The following is a 20,695-nucleotide window of genomic DNA, read 5'->3' on the forward strand; positions in this document are numbered from 1 at the left end:
TATAGCTGGATCGCAGGTGGGAGTGATACCTACTGTGGTTGATAAGCCAGTGGAAAATCAGACAACTGAAGTGTTGAAGGACGAATATCCTGGGATTTTTCCGGACTGTGTAGTAACAAGGTCTATGTTCTATGTTCTATGTTCTAAGTTCGCAAAGGCACAGGTTAAGACAAGAGGAGAAATCAAAGAGTGAAGATAAAGTTGAAGTTCCATTGTCAGAAACGATTTTTGATCAGATGGTTGGAAAAGAACATGAACAGATGGAGGATGAGGCGGATATTTTTAGTTCAGGAAAATTGGCGGAGTTACAACAGAAAGATATGGAAATAAAACGCATGTATCAGAAAGCATTCACCGAAGAGGAATCTGAGTATATACCAGAGTGCTATTACAGTAAAAATGATGTCTTGATGAGAAAATGGAGACCTTTACATATGCAGGCGGATGAAAAGTGGGCAGAGGTTCATCAAATGGTATTGCCGGTAGGGTATAGATGATAAGAAATGGGCAGAAGTTCATCAAGTGGCATTACTGACGGGTTATAGACAGGAAGTTTTCCCCAGAGGACATGAGGTTCCAGTATGGTGTCATTTACAAGTAAAGAAAACTCAAGCAAAAAGTGCAAAAATGTTTGCCTTGGATTGCATAAGGCTGTAGTTGAATTTTGACGCACATGTCACACACGTCAAGTAATAGGGAAACCTCAAGTGGCAATCAAACCAGCACCCTTAATACCCATTCCAGCATTGGAGGAAGTTTGTACTATAATAATAATCTTTATTGTCACAAGTAGGCTTACATACATGCTATGAAGTTACTGCGAAAAGCCCCTGGTCAGGGGGAAGGAAGTTTTGGCTTTTGCAATGCCAATTTTTTTTCTAACACTCTAATGTTATGCCATTTGGAATGAAGAATGCGCCAAGAAGATTCCAAAGATTAACCAACAAGGTCATTTCTGGACTAATCAATTGTGCAGTGTACGTAGACAATTTGGTGGAGTTCAGTGAAACGTGGAAGGAGAATTTGGAACATTTAAAGGAATTGTTTGATCGACTACAGGAGGCTGGATTGGTGGTAAACTTGGCTAAAAGTGAATTTGTGAAAGCTCAGGTCACATTCTTAGGCTATGCAGTTGGACATGTCAGACGACTCCACAGAATGTGAAAATGAAAGCTCTTGAGGAGTTCCCAAGACCATCAAAGAGAAGTGAAGTTCTGAGAGCATAGTCTTACATTCCGATCCTTAAACGTCTCCAATAATTTTAATGGATTGTGTTCTGCATATACAATTGTTTCCAGCTGTTCTCTTTATATATTAACGATCTAGATGACTGGACTGGGGGCATTCTGGCTAAGTTTGTCGATGATACAAAGATAGGTGGAGGGGCAGGTAGTATGGAGAAGGTGGGGAGGCTGCAGGAAGATTTAGACAGTTTAGGAGAGTGGTCCAAGAAATGGCTGATGAAATTCAACGTGGGCAAGTGCGAGGTCTTGCACTTTGGAAAAAAGAATAGAGGCATGGACTATTTTCTAAACGGTGACAAAATTCATAATGCTGAAGTGCAAAGGGACCTGGGAGTCCTAGTTCAGTTTTAGATTCTCTAAAAGTAAACTTGCAGGTTGAGTCCATAATTAAGAAAGCAAATGCAATGTTGTCATTTATCTCAAGAGGCTTGGAATATAAAAGCAGGGATGTACTTCTGAAGCTTTATAAAGCATTAGTTAGGCCCCATTTAGAATACTGTGAGCAATTTTGGGCCCCACACCTCAGGAAGGACATACTGGCACTGGAGTGGGTCCAGCGGAGATTCACACGGATGATCCCAGGAATGGTAGGCCTAACATACGATGAACGTCTGAGGATCCTGGGATTATATTCATTGGAGTTTAGGAGGTTGAGGGGAGATCTAATAGAAACTTACAAGATAATGAATGGCTTAGATAGGGTGAACGTAGGGAAGTTGTTTCCATTAGCAGGGGAGACTAGGACCCGGGGGTACAGCCTTAGAATAAAAGGGAGTCACTTTAGAACAGAGATGAGGAGAAATTTCTTCAGCCAGAGAGTGGTGGGTCTGTGGAATTCATTGCCACAGAGGGCGGTGGAGGCCGGGACGTTGAGTGTCTTTAAGACAGAAGTTGATAAATTCTTGATTTCTCGAGGAATTAAGGGCTATGGAGAGAGAGCGGGTAAATGGAGTTGAAATCAGCCATGATTGAATGGTGGAGTGGACTCAATGGGCCGAATGGCCTTAGTTCCGCTCCTATGTCTTATGGTCTTATGGTCTAATTGTTAGCAACATAAATGTCAAAATGTGAAGTTCTGAGATTCATGGGCATGAGTGGTTTCTACTGGAAATTTGTGCCAAATTTCAGCAGTGTGGTTGTTCCACTGACTGAACTTCTGAAAAATCACAGGAAATTTCAGTGGACGTCAAGATGTCAGGAGGCTTTTGACAATCTAAAAACTGTGTTAACCACTACACCAGTGTTGGCAACACCTAATCATGCCAAGCAATTTAAGGTGATAATTGATGCAAGTGATGTGGGCATTGGTGCTGTACTGTTACAGGATGACGTAGAAAGAATAGAAAGGCCTGTTGGTTATTATTCTCGAAAACTAAATATTCACCAAAAGAAATATTCAACCATCGAGAAGGAGACATTGAGTTTGTTATATTTTGATATTTATATTTGCAACATTTTGATATTTATGTTGCTAACAATTCACTGGAAACAATTGTATATACAGACCACAATCCATTAAAGTTTTGGAGAGGTTTAAGGAACGGAATGCAAGACTGTTTAGATGGAGTTTATTAATACAACCATTTAACTTCAAATGTATACATGTAGCAGGATGAGAAAGCTGATTGCAGAGATTTTATCACAACTTTGGAATGTGAGAGGCCTGAAACGTTCAAAGTTGGAAAAGAAAGACTGAATGGACTATACTCATGTTTCAATTTGCATGTCTAACTATAGTAAGATATGTATCTTAAAAGAGTATTATTGGTGTTTACCAGTGAGTAATGTTTAGAGTTAAAAGGCTTTGGAAAATGAAGCCATCTTTTAATATTGCTGGTTCATTTTTTTAAAGGGGGAAGGTGCAATGAATGTAGGAATTTCATATATATATTGTATTGTATGCATCTGGTGCAGTAATGGTTAAAAGCCTGGGTTAGTGTGTGTATGTTACTGCTGCAGTAATGTTTTTAAAATCCTTCTTTAAAAGACAGACACTGTGTCTATAGGGGTAATTAAGGCATCGTAAAAATGAAATCACGCTTAATTAAAACTATGCTTATGCATAAAAGGACAAGCCGAATGGTTTCTGGGAAGTAGATAATTAGAGACATTGGGCGGTATTCTCCGTTGGCCGACACCGAAATCGCGAAACACGATTGGGCGGATAATAGGTTCCGATGCCAAAATCACAGCGGGTGCCGATTTGACTCCAAATCGCAATTCTCCGTTACCTCAACAGTGGTGCCAATGCGTTCTGGAACGCACGTACAGTAGACACCATTTGCATATTATTAGCAGGCCTGGCTCGGTGTCCTCTGGGGCCTGCGCAATTCTCTGCCTCCGGTGGGGCGAGTTCCCAATGGTGTGGTTCATTTGTGCTTTTAAAAATCGTGAAACCGCCATCGTGGCTGATGAGGGACGGAGAAGTGGTAGCACACAGAGAGGCACGACTGTGGGCTTCCAAGCTAGACACTGGCTGGGCTGGCTGGGTTGCGGGGAAGGGGGGGTGACGGGGAGGGAAGGACCGAGTGGCCGCTGTGATCCTCCACGGGACTGGGGTGGTGTCCAGTGACGGACTGCCATTGCCACAGCCTGGAAGGCAGCCATCTTGCTGCGAACCCCACTGACCACTCACCTTGGCCCCTGGTTCTGCAGACTAACACCGGCCATATGGGTGCCCCTACCCTCCCCATACCCGCACTCCACCCTCCATCATAACCCCCCCCCCCCAACCTGGTGCCAGCCACTGGCAGGGCATCATGCAGCCCACCCAGGGAAATGCCCACTGTAGCCCCTACAGGGGTGTCAGACAGGGGCTGTGGGACGTACCACTGGCAAGGGCAGTGTCAGCTAACGGCACCTCTGGCATCAGGGATGGGCGACAGAGGCCCCCACAGTGCCAGGCACCGACATGGCCAGGGTTGGAGAGATGGGAGGCATGAGGGGGCAGTGCCATGCAGTGCCAACTGGAGGCACCGTGTACCCCATTGGATCTGGTTGGGAAAAGGGGGTCTGCACCATGTTAATGGCGGCCTTTCACCCACTGCAGACAAGGATATTGGAATTCAACTAGCAATGGTGGCCTTCCTGCTAGTCACTGCTGCCCTGGAGGATGCCCTGTGGCTGCACAAGCTAGCGCTGCTCGAGTAGGAGGAAGCTGCAGCAGCGCAGTGTGCCCCAGAGGAACAGGAAGCCGAGGATGGAGGGTGCGGTGAGGGTGGTGAGGGTGTGAGGGAGGGGTGTGAGGATGAGGGTGGGGTGAGTGTGGTGTGAGGGTGAGGGTGGTGTGAGGGTGAGGGGGGTGTGAGGGTGGTGTGGGTGTCAGGGTGGGGTGAGGGTGGTGTGGGTGTGAGGGAGGGGTGCAGGTGAGGGCGGGGGTGAGAGTGGTGTGGAGGTGAGTGCGTGATGAGGGTGGGGTGGGGGTGAGAGTGGTGTGATGGTGAGGGGAGGGTGGTGTGAGGGTGAGGGTGGTGTGAAGGTGGTATGAGGGTGAGGGTGGTGTGAGGGTGAGGGTGGTGTGAGGGTGGGGTGAGGGTGGTGTGGGGGTGAGGGTGGTGTGAGGGTGAAGGTGGTGTGAGGGTGGTGTGGGTTTGAGGTTGGGGTGAGGGTGGTGTGAGGGTGAGGGTGGGGCGAGGGTGGTGTGAGGGTGAGGGTGGTGTGAGGGTGAGGGTGGTGTGAGGGTGGTGTGAGGGTGGTGTAGGGATGAGGGTGGAGTGAGGGTTGGGTGAGTGTGGTGTGAGGATGAGGGTGGCGTGAAGGTGAGGGTGAGGGTGGGGTGAGGGTGGTGTGGGTGTGGGGTGAGGGTGGTGTGGAGGTAAGTGTGGGGTGAGGGTGAGTTGAGGGTTAGGGTGGGGTGACTGCGGGGGTGAGAGTGAACATAGAACATTACAGCGCAGTACAGGCCCTTCGGCCCTCGATATTGTGCCGAGCTCATCTACACTATTCCCTTATCGTCCATATGTCTATCCAATGACCATTTGAATGCCCTTAGTGTTGGCGAGCCCACTACTGTTGCAGGCAGGGCAATCCATGCCCTTACTACTCTCTGAGTAAAGAACCTACCTCTGACATCTGTCGTATATCTATCTCCCCTCAATTTAAAGCTATGTCCCCTTGTGCTGGCGGTTCAACTTCTTTCTAGTTCTACCTGCCCTTGAGCCTTCCTCTTGATCTTTACAGTGGTTGTTTGTTTTTGGTTAGAGAATGGGGTAGGGAGGGAAACACTGAAGAAGTGTTTCAAGTTTAAGTGTCACTTGACAACAGCTCCTCCACAAACCACCTTCAAGTTAGGGTGAGCACAACGGACGAATGCAAATTTCCCCCATAACAGCAAATCAGCAGCTCCGCTCTACTGCCCTCTGCTGGATGCTTGTCTTCACTTGAACAGCTCGGGTCTCTTGCACAGGTACACCTGCAAGTTAGGGTGAGCACAACGGACGTATGCATATTTCCCTCACAACAGCCAATCAGAAGCTCCGCTCTACTGCCCTCTGCTGGATGGTTGTCTTCACTTGAACAGCTCGGGTCTCTGGCTCGGGTACACCTTCAAGTTAGGGTGAGCACAATGGACATATGCAAATTTCCCCCGCAACAGCCAATCAGAAGCTCTGCTCTACTGCCCTCTGCTGGATGCTTGTCTTCACTTGAACAGCTAGGGTCTCTTGCTCAGGTACATCTTCAAGTTAGGGTGAGCACAATGGACGTATGCAAATTTCCCCCTAATCCTAACTTTCCCCCGTAACAGCCAATCAGCAGCTCAGCTCTACTGCCCGCTGCTGGATGTGAGGGTGGGGTGAGGGTGGTGTGAGGGTGAAGGTGGGGTGAGGGTGGTGTGGAGGTGAGTGCGGGGGTGAGGATGAGGTGAGGGTGATGCTGGGGGGGCGGGGGGGGGGGGCTTTGACACACATGTCACAGAGAACTGCAACTCAGCAGGTTCCCACTTCCTTGCCCGGGGCCGAACGCCAGCCCGCCCACGCGTCCAGGACCCTTTGCTCTGCCATGGTCAGGGGCCACAGGTCAGGTGATGCCCCTCCAGTCTTGTCCCACTCCCAGCGGTTGTGGGTGGCTTTCTCCTGGGGAGAGAGGTGGGGGGGGGGGGGGGAAACAGAAAACGACAGTGTTAAATAGTTCGATGCATGCAGCCCAGGGGGTGAATAACTGGTGGCCTCAGTGGACAGGCCACCCGGCCATGGCAGCCAGTATGGGCACCGGCATGTGGTGCAGGGTGGGGGGGTTCTTCCACCCTCCGGATTGGGGGGGTCATGTTAAGGGTGTGTGGGATGCGGGTTAGTGTCAGGGGCACAGTGTTGCCTACTCAGCTCAGCATCCGTGAAGTGTGGAGCTGCTCTCGGTGCTGCCATCTTGTTGGCTGGGATGATATGTGTGGGGAGTGGAGTGTGTATATGTGGCTGCAACTTGTCAGCCTCCTGAGTGTCAATCGCGAAACCAGCGAATCCTGCGCTGTTTCTCATTGGAATCGATTGAGTTTCACGTGGTGCTAGTGCTAGCCCTTTAACAGTCGCTGAATCGGTCCAAGTGAGGCTCCAGTTTTGCTGTCGTGGACTACATGAATTCTGTTCCGGCTTCAACACACGTCTCAGAAATGGAGAAAAAGCCCATGGGTATTAAGGACGCTGGTTTAATCACTGCTTGAGGTTTCCCTATCACTTGACATGTGTGACATGATTGACAAAATTTTACTACATCTTTATGTAGTCCAGGCCAATAAAAATGTTTCTGGATTTTAGCTTGAGTTTTCCTTATTCCCAAATGACCTCCCACTGGTACCTCATGTGCAACTCGCAACACCTCCTTTCTATACCCTACCGGCAATACTACTTGTTGAACTTCTGCCCATTTTTCATTCGCCTGCATATGTACAGGTCTCCATTTTCAAATCAAGACATCATTTTTACGGTAATAACACTCTGGTATACTCTCAGATTCCTCTTCCATATATGCTTTCTGATATATCCGTTTTATTTCTACATCTTTCTGTTGTAACTCTGCCAATTTTCCTGAACATAAAATATCCGCCTCATCCTCCACCTGTTCTTGTTCTTTTTCAACCATCTGATCAAAAATAGTTTCTGATAATTGCACTTCAACTTCATCTTCACTCTTTGATTTCTCCTCTTGTCTGAACCTGTGACTTTGCGACCTTGTTACTACACAATCCGGAAAAATCCCAGGATAATAGTCCTTCAACACTTCAGTTGACTGATTTTCCACTGGCTTATCAACCACAGTAGGCATCACTCCCCCCTGCGATCCAGCTATATCATTACCCAAGATAAACTGTATTCCTGGACAAGATAGCTTATCTATTACTCCTACTACCACTTCACCACTCTTCACTGGACTTTCCAACCTTACCTTATATAATGGAATGCTACTCCTCTCACCCTGAATTCCACATATCACCACTTTTTCTGGCAACATTCTTCCCAAACTACATAATTCCTCATCTCTTACCATTAAAGATTGACTAGCCCCTGTATCTCTTAAAATTGTGACTTATTTACCTGCTCCTCCTGATACACATGAGTAAACTTTACCCACACAAGTAAATTCTTTGAAGACATCTGGCACCTTCTTAACAATTACTTCTTGAACAGGCTGTACAATCGTTTGCACCTCCTTCGCTTCCCTTGGGCTTTCCTTTACCACTCTAACAAACCCCACTCTCTTATCCTGTTTTACCACATCAGCTTCCCAGTGTTTCTCTTCAACCACCAACACTGTGACTTTACATGGCCTAGTTTATTACAGTGAAAACATCTGAAACTTTTCATTTATTTTCCACCCTCCTGGATTTCTTTTTAAATCTGAGGTACACTCTCTTTATTGTCTCCCATCAGATCACCTTTAACTTTACCACTTGAGTATTTCTCATGTCCCCAGTTTCTATCCCTCACCGGCTGAAACTGATGTTGGAAGCCAATCTTTGATTTATGAACTAATTCATAATCATCTGCCATTTCCGCTGCTAATCTCACAGTTTTAATCCTCTGGTCTTCCACATGAGTTCTCACTACATCAGGAATTGAATTTTTAAACTCCTCCTAAAGTATAATTCCTCTGAGAGCTTCATTCGTTTCGTCTATTTTCAAAGCCGTTACCCACCTATCAAAATTACTCTGTTTGAGCCTTTCAAACTCCATGTATGTTTGACCAAATTATTTTCTTAAATTTCTAAACCTTTGTCTGTAAGCTTCAGGCACTAGCTCATATGCACTTAAGATGGATTTCTTCACCTCCTCATACGTTCCAGATACCTCCTCCGGTCGTGATGCAAACACTTCACTAGCTCTACCTACCAGCTTTGCTTGAATCAGTAACACCCACATGTCCTGTGGCCATTTTATTTGTTTAGCTGCCTTCTCAAATGAAATGAAAAAGGCTTCCACTTCCTTCTCATCAAACCTTGGCAATCCTTGGACATATTTAAATAGATTCCCACCAAGTCTTCGACTATGACGCTCTTTCTCACTATCCTCATCACTATCATGCAACTGTACGTTTCCCTTTACGTCTGCCAATTTTAACTGATTGTCATGTTTCATGGCCATTTTCTGAAGTTCAAACTCCCTCTCTTTATCTTTTTCCCTGATCTGTATCTCACTTTCTTTTTCTTTTTGTTCTGCTAGGGCAATTCTTTCCGTTCTCCTTTCTTCTCTCTCCTTTTCTTTTTCCTCTCTCTCTCTTTCTCTTTCTTTTTCCTCTCTCTCTCTTTCTCTTTCTTTTTCCTCTCTCTCACTCTCGTATGCAAGCCGCTTTAATTCTTTCTCATATTCCATTTGTTTAATTTGCAACTGAATTTTTGCTATTTCTAATGAGTCAAACTCTATCTCAGGCAACCTTAAATGCTTAACCACCGCCATAATTACCTCATCTTTTTGCATTTTGTCAGGTAATGTTAACTGCAATGTTCTTGCCAAATCTAATAGTCTGCTTTTCGTTTCTGTCCATAAAGTATTACATGTGACATTCTCCACCCCCAAAAACTTCTGAGCCTCTGAAAGAGCCATTGTTCACAACACTCTCCCCACTTAAACTAAAATACCACACCGGAAAAGCAACAATCCTTCACTGTCTTTAAGTTCACAAAAGCCAATCCAATAGATAGATTTGTATCCCCCTCGAGCCCCCAATTGTTATGGGCGAGGCGTTTTCAGAACCCCAAAATGGATCATAGAGTTCATCCAACCTCTCCCTTTAATGTATTTGTTGCTTTTCCTAGCACAAGGCTTTTTCCCTAGGTGTGGGATTACAATTATGGACGTGGGTTTTTAAACATAAAACACTGTTTATTCCATGAACGCAACTTCACATCTTAAATAAACATTGGGTCTCTTAACACCCCTTACTTCAAAGATAACTCAGAAAATATTGCAACAGTAAATAACTCCTTAAAATGTTCCTTCAAACTTCCAAGAGGCTTAACACCTTTAAACAGTATCACACCAGGTTAAAGGCATATATATTTTCAGTAGAATGGCAGAGATATATTAGCTTGGGTGACTTCAGCTCCAGCACCTTGCTTTCTTCCTGCAAACTCTCTGGACACACACAGGCACACCCAAGCTGCTGTCTCAAACTGGCTTTCTCCTTTTAATCAGATCGCAGCAAACCAGAACTTCTCAAGTTGCTGTCTCAAACTGGCTTTCTCCTTTTAATCAGCTCACAGAAAAACAGCCAGACACTTTTAAACTGCTCTCAGCAAAACTAGCCAGGCACTTTTCAAAACTGCAAAATCAAACTGCAAAATGGCTGAGCTGAGCTGAGCTCCACCCACTCTATGACATCACTGTTTTCTTAAAGGTACATTGCTTAACATCCAGTTCTTAAAGGCACTCTCGCATGACAGAGATAAAGAAGATAGTAGTTAGGAGTTAAAGTGCTTCATTTTAGTGTTAAACATAACTGGCAATTGTAAGCTATTTCTTTTATGATGTTAAAGTTAGTTCATACTGTATTAATAATAAAGTTTATTCTAATTTACCATATTCCTATTTGTGTGTGGAGCCACTCCTGTAGTGAAGTATCCTTTCCTCACGGCTTTACAAAGTAAAAAGTTTGTATTCCAGCAAACGTTGGAGTCTGCTCCGGGATCAAAGAACAAAACCGCACAGGAACAGGCCCTTGGGCCCTTGCTATCATACCTGCTTCCACCATCTCCTTCGAAGCGAGTTCCAGGCACTCACCACCCTCTGTGTAAAAACCGTGCCTCCCACATCTCCTCTAAACTTTGCCCCTCGCACCTTAAACGTATGTCCCGAGTAATTGACTTTTCTACTCTGGGAAAAAGCTTCTGACTGTCCAGGAAAAAACTTCTGACTATCCAATCGCGATACTTCCCGCACACACATTCTCATGTTATTCTTACACATTCTCTCACACCCACACATATTCTCTCAGCCACAAGCATTATTTTTTTAAAAAACAAAAAGATTTTTATTTCCTTGTCCATTCTCAATTACAGGTGCATCGTGAATACTTACAAAGCAACTGGGTTGAAGGGTCAAAACAAAAACGAAAAAAAGTCAGTGACAAGATCAAAACGTTAGCGAATTCCATGCAAGTTATCATACAGCAGGTTACATTCTGTACTGTAAATTCTGTGATCTGTGAATGCCAGTGGCGGACACTCGGTCAGCTGGAACTAAATCTCTTCTTTTAAAAACTAAGATTTTTTAAATTCTCAAACATGACAAAAAAAGGTTTTCCGAGCTTCGGAACCGAGGGCGAATTCCCCCATTCGACTTGCCCGGGCCCAGTCTCGATGCTGCACAGCACAGCACTCCCCCCCCCCCCCCCCCCCCCCCACGCGCAGAGAGCAGGATCCCGCACAATTGTACGAGGACACCCAAGTTAATCTCGCAGACCCCACCCGCCAGCACTACTTCAACACGCCCACCAAATAAAAAACGGGGTCGCCTCAGACGAGAACGGCTCCCTTCCCTCAGCAACTGTTAAAACACAAAACCATCGTAAAAATAGTTGCGTGCAATTCAATTCTTTCAAACGAATTAGTCCAGACGAGGTGTGCAGTTGACGGTATTCAGATGGTTGTGTGAGTCCCAAAATAGATATAAAACAGTGTCCTTGCTTGAGAGAGAGGGTGCGAGCAAAAGTGCGAGAGCATGAGAGAGACAGAGAAAGAGAGAGACAGAGGAAGAGAGAGACAGAGGAAGAGAAACAGATAGTGGGATAGAGACAGAGAGAGAGACACAAAGATAGAGGCAGAGAGATAGAGGCAGAGATAGAGACAGAGAGATAGAGAGACACAGAAACAGAGAGATAGAGACAGAGAGAGAGACAGAGAGATAGAAACCGAGAGAGACAGACACAGAGATAGAGACACACACACACAGATGGATGCCATGATGTGGAGATGCCGGCGTTGGACTGGCGTTCACCTGAGGAAGGAGCAGCGCTCCGAAAGCTAGTGACATCGAAACAAACCTGTTGGACTTTAACCTGGTGTTGTAAGACTTCGTACACAGATGGATGAAAGAGGAATGCAAGCTCACACGAACACACATCAGCTTGGGATGAGAGGTCGGTTGCCTGCATCACCGATCGAGACGCACCTGAATATAAAATTGAGAGGAACCACTGTTACACTGGGGGGGGGGGGGGGGGAGGCTACACACATTCTGAACCTCACTCATACAGACTCAAACTCATTATTGCACATTCAGTCACTCAGACTCACTATTGCACATTTACTCACACTCACTCTTGCACATTCACACACTCACTCTTGCACATTCACACACTCACTCTTGCACATGTCCAATTCAGGGGTATTTAAAAAAATCATTTTACAGGACTTGGGAGTAGCCGGCTGGACCAGTATTTCTTGCACGTCCCTAACTGCCCTTCATTCAGAGGGTATTTGAGAGGCAGCCACACGCAGGCCGGGCCAGGTATGTGTGGATTTTTGTTGGGCCCAGACCCTGGGGGGGCGGTGTCATTCTGCTCCTGTCTCATTCTTGCTCATCTGGAAGTGACACTTGGACTGAGCTGGCCGAACATGTCACTAATTCATTTGTCTTTAATGCGCTTCGTTTGGCGGTGCAGTGGTTAGCACTGCTGACTCATGGCGCTGAGGACCCAGAGTTTGATCCCGGCCCCGGGTCACTGTCCGTGTGGAGTTTGCACATTCTCCCCATGTCTGCGTGGGCCTCACGCCCACAACCCAATGATGTGCAGGGTAGGTAGATTAGCCATGCTAAATTGCCCCTTAATTAATTAGAATTTGGTACTTTAATTAAAAAGAATTGGGTACTTTAAATTTTTTTTAAAAAAAACATGCTTCATCTGGTATCACTTAGCAACCGGTGCCCATTCTCGATCAATCAGAGAATGCGGAAAGAATGGGAAATGGACCCTGCCTCTTTCCCCTCTTCAGCAGGGACAGGGAGATGCTGAGAGTGGAGCAGTGGCAACGTGATTCATTTATTAATGAGTCTCAGGCAGCAAGGTCAGGCTGAACGGTGAGGGCTGAATGAGCGATTTGGAAAGAAATTGATGAAAGGGAGATGGAAAACAGAGAGACAGAGCCAGAGTGAGAGGCAAGTGGGTGGGATAACAGAAAGAAGAGATTTAAAAAGGGACAGAAACAAAGCCAGACAGGGAAAGAAGTAAAGACAGAGAGATAGAAGGGGGCAGATCGAGAGGGAGAGGAATGGCAGGAGGAACAGAAAGAGAGGAATAGAGAGAGGGACAGAGAGAGAGGAATAAAGGGAGGGTCGGAAAGAGAAAGAGAGGAATAGAGAGAGGGACAGAAAGAGAGGAAGGGAGGAATAGGGTGATAAACAGAAAGATAGAGAGAGGGACAGAGAGAGAGGAATAAAGAGAGGAATGGAAAGAGAGAGAGAGGGATATAGAGAGAGGCAGAAAGAGAGGAATAGATAGAGGCAGAAAGAGAGCGGGAGCAATAGAGATGGACTCTGGAGTAGGGTAAGAAGCCACAACTGCCCGATTCAGAGGCCAAAGCATTGGTGGTCAGAGCCATGGCTGTCACTTCCCTGCACAGCAGGAAATACAAGCATCCACATCAATGGTGACACGGTGGAATGCCGCCATGGCAAGGGCCCGGTGAGAGGTCCCCTTGCAGGAGACCTCGTCCACGCCCACCCACTCGGCTTCTGGCTCCTTGATCCATCCCCTTACTCATTCTGCTGTCGCCGCCCAGTGGTAGAATTGTAGGTTTGGGAGGACTAGCCCTCCCCTGGATTTTGTTTTCTGTAGGACCTTCTTTGTGATCTTGGCATTCTTTACCCCCCACACAAACGCCATGATTAACTTGTCCAATGAATTAAGAAAGAGCTTGGGGATATAGATCAGGATGGATCTTAGTAGGAAGAGATACCTGCGCAGCAGGTACATTTTGATCGTCTGTACTCTCCCCGCCAAGGAGAGTGGGAGTGTGTTCCATCTTCCTCTGTCAGACTGGTCAAGTTCCAATTGTGGACCCCCATCCAATCATGAGCGATTTGGATCCCCAGGTAGCAGAATTTGTGTTGGGCTTGTTTAAACGGCAGTCCCACCAGTACTGCCCCTCCCCCTTGCGGGTTCACCGGGAAAATCTCACTTTTGTTCATATTGAGTTTGTAGCCTGAGAAGGCACCAAACTCTTTCAGGAGCACAATGATTCCTTCCATGCTGCTTTGTGGCTCTGAGATGTAGAGGAGCAGGTCACCTGCGTAGAACAAAACTCTATGCTCTCTGCCTCCTCATTGGATCACCCTCCAGTTCTTTGCTGTTCTGAGCGCGATCGCTAATGGTTCGATCGCTAGGGCGAACAGCAGCAGGGACAGTGGGCATCCATGCCTGGTGCTCCTTTGCAGCTGGAAGTACTGGGAGCCGGTGTTGTTTGTCTGTACGCTCGTCATGGGAGCATTGTATAGGAGCTTTACCGAGGAGGTGAATCCTGTTCCGACCTCGAACTGTTCCAGCACCTCTATAAGGTACTTCCACTTGACTCTGTCGAAGGCCTTTCCTGCATCCAGGGAGGCAATCACATCAGGTGCTCTGTCCCCGGATGGGGTCATGAACACGTTCAGCAGGCGCCTGATGTTCGATGTTAGCTTTCTACCTTTGACAAAGCGCGTTTGATCCTTTGCGACCACCTCTGGTACGCAGTTCTCCAGCCTTTTGGCTAGGATCTTGGCTAATATTTTGGCGTCTACGTTTAGTAGTGAGATGGGTCTGTATGAATCGCATTCAGTTGGGTCTTTGTCTTTCTTAGGCATTAGTGAGATTGGGGCTTGTGCTAGTGCAGGTGGCTGTGTGCCCCTTGCCAGCGAGTCTGTGAACAATTCCCGCATGTGCGGGGCCAGTGCTGTCGCAAATGTTTTGTACAAGTCTGCCGAGAACCCGTCTGGTCCCGGTGCCTTCCCCGCCTGCATGGAACTTATACTCTCCATGACCTCTCGCAGTTCTAGCAGTGCTCCCAGGTCCCGTTTTCTGTCTTCCCCCACGACTGGCATGTCCAGTCCGTCAAGTAACTGTTTAATCCCCGAGTTCCCTGTTGGGGGATCTGAGGTGTACAGTCCCCGGTAAAAGTCCTCGAAGGTTTTATTAACCTTGTCTGGGTCCGTTTCTAGCGTGCCTCTGTTGTCCCTAAATTGCGCGGTCTCTCTGGAAGCTGTCTGCTTTCTCAGCTGGTGTGCCAACAGGCGGCTGGCTTCGTCCCCATGTTCAGATACGACCCCCGTGCCTGGCGGGGTTGGTGCACTGCTTTCCTCGTCGAGAGCAGATCAAAGTCCATTTGTAGCTATTTCCTCTCCACCAGAGCTCTACGGTTGGGGCCTCGGAGTATTTACGGTCTACCTTCAGTTTAGAGTCAACCAGCTGCTGCCCAGCCACTCTCTCTTCTCTCTCCCTTCGCGCTTTAAAAGCAATAATTTCCTCTCGAAACACAGCCTTTAGCGCCTCCCAGAATGTGGAGAGTGAGACCTCCCCATTTTGATTGTTTGTCGTGTACTCCGCTATGGCCTGTGATACCCTCTCGCTGATAGTCTTGTCGGCCAGTAGGGTGGTGTCCAACCTCCACGTGGGGCATTGGGTGCTTCCTGTCTCCAACCTCACATCCATATAATGTGGTGCATGGTCAGGGATTACGATTGTGGAGTACTCCACCTTGACCAGCCCTGGGAGCACCGATTTTCCGACCACAAAGAAGTCAATCCTCGAGTTGTGGACTGGGGAGAAGGGGAACATCCTCTCCCCTGGATGGGTGAACCACCATGGGTCCACCGCCCCCATCTGCCCCATAAAGTGATTGAGTTCCTTCGCCATGTTCGAGGTCTTCCCCGTTCTGAGGTTCGGCCTGTCTGTCCGTGGGTCCTGTACACAGTTAAGTACCCCATGATCAGTCGGTGCGTTGCTATGTCGGGAATTCCGCCATGGTCTTTTTAATGAATTTCGCGTCATCCCAGTTGGGAGCGTGCACATTGACAAGTACTACCGGTGCCGCATCTAGGGCCACGCTGACCATGACGCACTGTCCCCTGGGTCCCTTACCGTCTTCGTCGCCTTAAACATCATCCTCTTATTTAACAAATCGCTACCCCCCTTGGCCCTCGTCCCGTAGCATGAATGGTAAGTCTGTCCCACCCAGCCCTTCCTTACCCGTAGTCGGTCCTGCTCTCTCAGGTTGTCTCTTGGAGGAAGACTATGTCGGCTTTCATGTTTCTTAGGTGGGTGAAGACTCTGGATCTTTTCACTGAGCCAATAAGTCCCCTGACATTCCAGGTGACTATCCTGGTGGGGTTTTTTTTGTCCACCAGTTCCTATGGGATTAACCATACTTACCTGGTGGACGTACCCCTGCACTCCGGGGTTTCCCTTTGTTAGGGGGCCGTCCAAGTTAGCCGCTGTCACTGCTCTCCCCATGTGGTCGGGTCCCTGCGCTCTGGGGTCTCCCCCCGTCCAGGGGGCACCCAACACGTCCGCCAAGAGTGCGGCCACATCATAGTAGGCCCCTGAACTCCAGGGTTTCCCTTCACAGAGGGACCGTACCGGGTGGCTGCCTGCAGTGCTTCTTTGTTCCAGGTACCTGGTTGCAGACCTCTGTAGCCATATTATCCATTTTGCTCCTTTCCTGTCCCTTTCTCTTTCCCCATGACCCCCCTTCTGTCCCCCCCATCCCCTTTCCCTTGCCCCCCTCTCTGTCCCCCTTCCCCCAGCTCTTTTCCCCCTTTGCTTCTCCGTCGCCGCTGCTTGTTCCCACCCGCCCTGCCAGACATTGTCCCCCCCTCCATTGGGGGACCGCCGCAGCCTCTATCTGCTGTATGCTCCCGACGCTAGCTCCCCCACTCGTGCGGGGACCCTCCTCCCAGGAGTTACTGTCCCGCTGTCCTCCTGCCCACTCTCTGTGGTTTCTGTCTATTCTTTCCCCATCTTACCCTACACTTGTTCCTCCGCCTTCCCTCTGCTGTTGCCCTCGTCTGCACATACAGGGCCACCTCTTCTGCCTGCGATGGTCTCTCGGGTGGCGGTTCATATTTCACCAGTCGGGCTGTACTGGGGGGGGGGGGGGGGGAGAGGAGAGGTTCTTTTCTCCACCACGCCCCCCTTGTTGGGTTGCTGCCGCGCTGCCGTTCTTTGCCTGGGCCCTACCCCACCTCTTCTGTTGTCTGCGACAAGCTTATCTGCTTTAGCTAGGGCAGTAAAAAAATGTTCCCTGGTATGTGACCCAGAGCTTGGCTGGGTACAACATTCCGAAGCGTACACCGCTTTCGTATAGCGCTGCCTTCGTCCTGTTAAATTCTGCCCTGTGCTTGGCAAGATTAGCCCCAATGTCCTGATAAATTCGGAGTTTGTGTCCTTCCCAATTGCAGTTCCTGGACTGCCTGGTCCAGCGCAGGATTATTTCCCGGTCCTGGTATCGCCGTACTTTGGCTATGATGGCCCATGGTTGTTCCCCGGCCTTGGGTTTCGGTCGCAGCGACCGGTCTATTTCTGGTCGGTTAGGGAGGATCTCCCTTCCCACCAGGTTGCCCAGCATTTGGGCCACGTAGTTTGTGGGGGTCTCTGCCTTTGGTTCCTTCGCGCAGGCCCACAATCCGCAAGTTCTGCCTCCTTGATTGATTTTCTCTGTCCTTGACAATCCCACTCAGGTTACCCTACATCGCGACCAGTCTCTCCACCTCCTTTTCTGGTGCCACGATCCGGTCACTTTGGTCGATTGTGGCTCTTTCAACGTCTTCATAGAATCATAGATTTGTCCGAGTGCCTCTGCTCCAGACCCCTTCCACATCTGGTCTCCGTGCACCCCCGGCCTGGCTGTTCTCCATCAGGTTCTTCCTCCTTTCGTCTCCCGTGTTCTTCACGTTCAAGGACAAATCGGTCGGATTTCTGGCGAATTTCTTTTAAAAAAGTGATAGTTTTACGATTGCGTTGAATCCATCCAGCTAGTTGACCCCTGACCCCATGTGATTTAATCTTTTGTACCAGCCTGCCATGAAGGACCTTATCAAATGCAAATGACCATTGAAATTAGTCATTTAGACATTGATCCTTGCTCACGAGTTACCTTCAATGAATGCTTCATTGTCTGAACAAACCTTTCAGCCAGCCCATTGGTGGCAGGATGATAAGAAGCTATCGGATGTGTTGGATTCTGTTCTCCTTTAGATAATCTGTGAATACTTGCAAAATGAACTGTGGCCCATTGTCACTAACAAGTTGTTCAAGGTAAATTAATCTTGAAAATACTCACCCAGTCTTTCAGTTGTTCTCTCCAAGTATGTAGTCTTCATAATAGCGACTTCGGGCCATTTTGAGTGTGCGTTGACCACAATGAAAAACATTCGTCCTTTCAACGGTCCAACATAATCTATGAAGTCTTTGCCATGGACCCTCTCACCATTCCCATGTGTAATCGCTCTAGTGGCAGTAGTTTTCAAACCTCTGCACAAGCCAAACACATGCCCGACTTCTCAATTTTGCTATTGAGCCCTGGCCACCAAAAATAGCTTCTGGCTATCTCCTTCATCCATACTATCCCACAGTGACCTTTATAAAGTTGGTTTAGGACACGTCTCCTTGACAATGGTGAAATGATGACCCTCATGGGGTGGCACGGTGCCAGGGTCGAACAGTGGTTAGCACTGCTTTCTCACAGGGCCAGGGACCTGGGTTCAATTCTAGCCTTCCAGGGTGTGTTTTCAGTTTCAGCCTTGGGTGACTGTGTTGAATTTGTACATTCCCCCGTGTTTGCGTGGGGTTCCTCCGGGAGCTCCAGTTTCCTCCCACAGTCCAAAGATGTGCAGGTTAGGTGAACTGGCCATGCTAAAGTGCTCCTTAGTGTCTTGGAATGTGCAGGGGAGGTGGGGCTATGGGGTTGGGGCTGGGAGTGGGCCTGAATAGGGTGCTCTTTCAGACGGATGGTGCAGACTTGATGGGTTGAATGACTTCCTTCTGCACTGTAGGGATTCTATTTTATGCATCCAGCTCACTGACAGAGATGGAATACCGGTGCGCAGGCCCAGTATTGTTGTCAGTGGCCAATGATGTGTTCACAAAGTAAATTTCCTTTCATATAGGTATTGACAAAAATGTTTGATGCAGAAAATAATACCTAGAGCTTCCTTCTCTATCTATGCATAGTTAATTTCTACTTTGCTCAAGGATCTTGATGCAAATGCTGTCAGCTTCTCTTCACCCATTGGGAATTACGTGAGAAACTATTGCTCCCATCCCATATGGTGATGCATCACAAGCCAGTTGCAAGGGTAACTTGTAGCCACCTGGGTTGGCCAACTCCCGACGTAAAATGGAGGACAGCAAAGGCTGCAGGGAAATTCTGCCAACACAGGCAGAAACTAGCAGGTGCAAGTTTACTGTGTGTTAAACTCTGCAAAAGCCCAGACAGCATCGATACAAGCAGCCATCTGCATAATAATGTAGCAGCCATCTACATACTATTGAGCGATCCCCAGGTACAATCAAAACATTTGGGATAAACAGAGCCAAGCCAGTCTGGAGCCAAACAAAGCCAAGCCACTCCCCAGCGCCAGCAGGAGCCAACACAAAAGAGGTTAACGGATACCTCAAGACCGCCCATCGATCAGGGAACCGCTCCAGTATTGGAGAAATCGAACCAAGCGATTGGAACAAAGTCCAATCACTTGGAACCAGGTACAGGGTCCGCCCCGAAAGGCGGGAAGCCCCTGGGGACTATAAAGTTAAGGCCCCAAGTTCAAATCGTTCTTCTTGACCGGGTCACTCAGCAACGCGAACCAACCCTTGACAGTGACCGGTGCAGCTGCCGCCGAAATCCAGTAAGTCTTAAGTCAACGCTCGCTACGAGATAGGCGCTCCTAGCTACCAGTCCGTACCAACTTCGAATCCCGCAGACTCAGAACCCGAACGAAAGGCCATTTGTTCCCCTGACCTGGTGGGCCAGTCCGAAGCTAAATATAGGCCTGTTGGTTGTAGAAGTAGCTTAGAAGTAGAATTTATGCCTGAGTAGTGATTACTGTGTATAATAAATGTGCTTTGATTTGAATCTTACTAATTGGTGTATTGAGTTATTGATCATTACTTGAACTTGAACCTTGTGGCGGTATCATAAAGATACCAGGCGACTCGAGATCAAAGGTTATAAAACAGAGCCAATTGAACCAACCAAAAGTTAGCAACATATTACTGACAACTCTGGTGGGACCCGATCTAGAAGTGGCTTCACCACTCCGGGAGAACCCAAAAATTTGAATTAGAGATTCAATTGGGAACAGAAATCCACAAGTGTTCAAGCAGTTCTGATCAATCCTCATAATGCGTAACTAACAGGGCTATAAGGTAATACTGATAGATTTTTTGTTGCGAAAAAACTGTCGGGAGTTTGTATTTCGGAAAATAGCGAAAGCCGTACCCGTAATTACAGCACCGCCTTAATACCCCTGTTCCAAATTTAAAAGAAGCATCCAGATAAGAAAGATGGCAATGCAGGCAATGCAACGCCTCATGAAACCAGAAGAATTTGCGGTCGCAGTGACCAGCAGCAGTAGAGTAGGACAGTGACCCGTATGGGAAGAAGAAATCAGGAAGTACCTCAAAGGGAAAGGATGGCCCCTTTGGAGCAAATTCTGTAGCAATGAGGAAACAGGTCCCGGGAGTATAGGACATACTTGGTGGGAGAACCTGAGCGAGATTCACAAGAAGAGCTTAGGAAAAGCTCGGAAGCCGATGGCAATCGTGTCCTGCTTGGCACAAATGTGAGGCACAGAGGAAGTCGTTAGGACGCTCCGGAAAGAGATAGAAGGCATACATCGAATGAGCAAGGTCGATGTTAGTGAACAAAGAACAACAAGAACAAAGAAATGTACAGCACAGGAACAGGCCCTTCGGCCCTCCAAGCCCGTGCCGACCATGCTGCCCGAGTAAACTACAATCGTCTACACTTCCTGGGTCCGTATCCCTCTATTCCC

The sequence above is a fragment of the Scyliorhinus torazame genome, chromosome 11 (assembly GCF_047496885.1).
Source record: "Scyliorhinus torazame isolate Kashiwa2021f chromosome 11, sScyTor2.1, whole genome shotgun sequence".
NCBI lineage: Eukaryota > Metazoa > Chordata > Chondrichthyes > Carcharhiniformes > Scyliorhinidae > Scyliorhinus > Scyliorhinus torazame.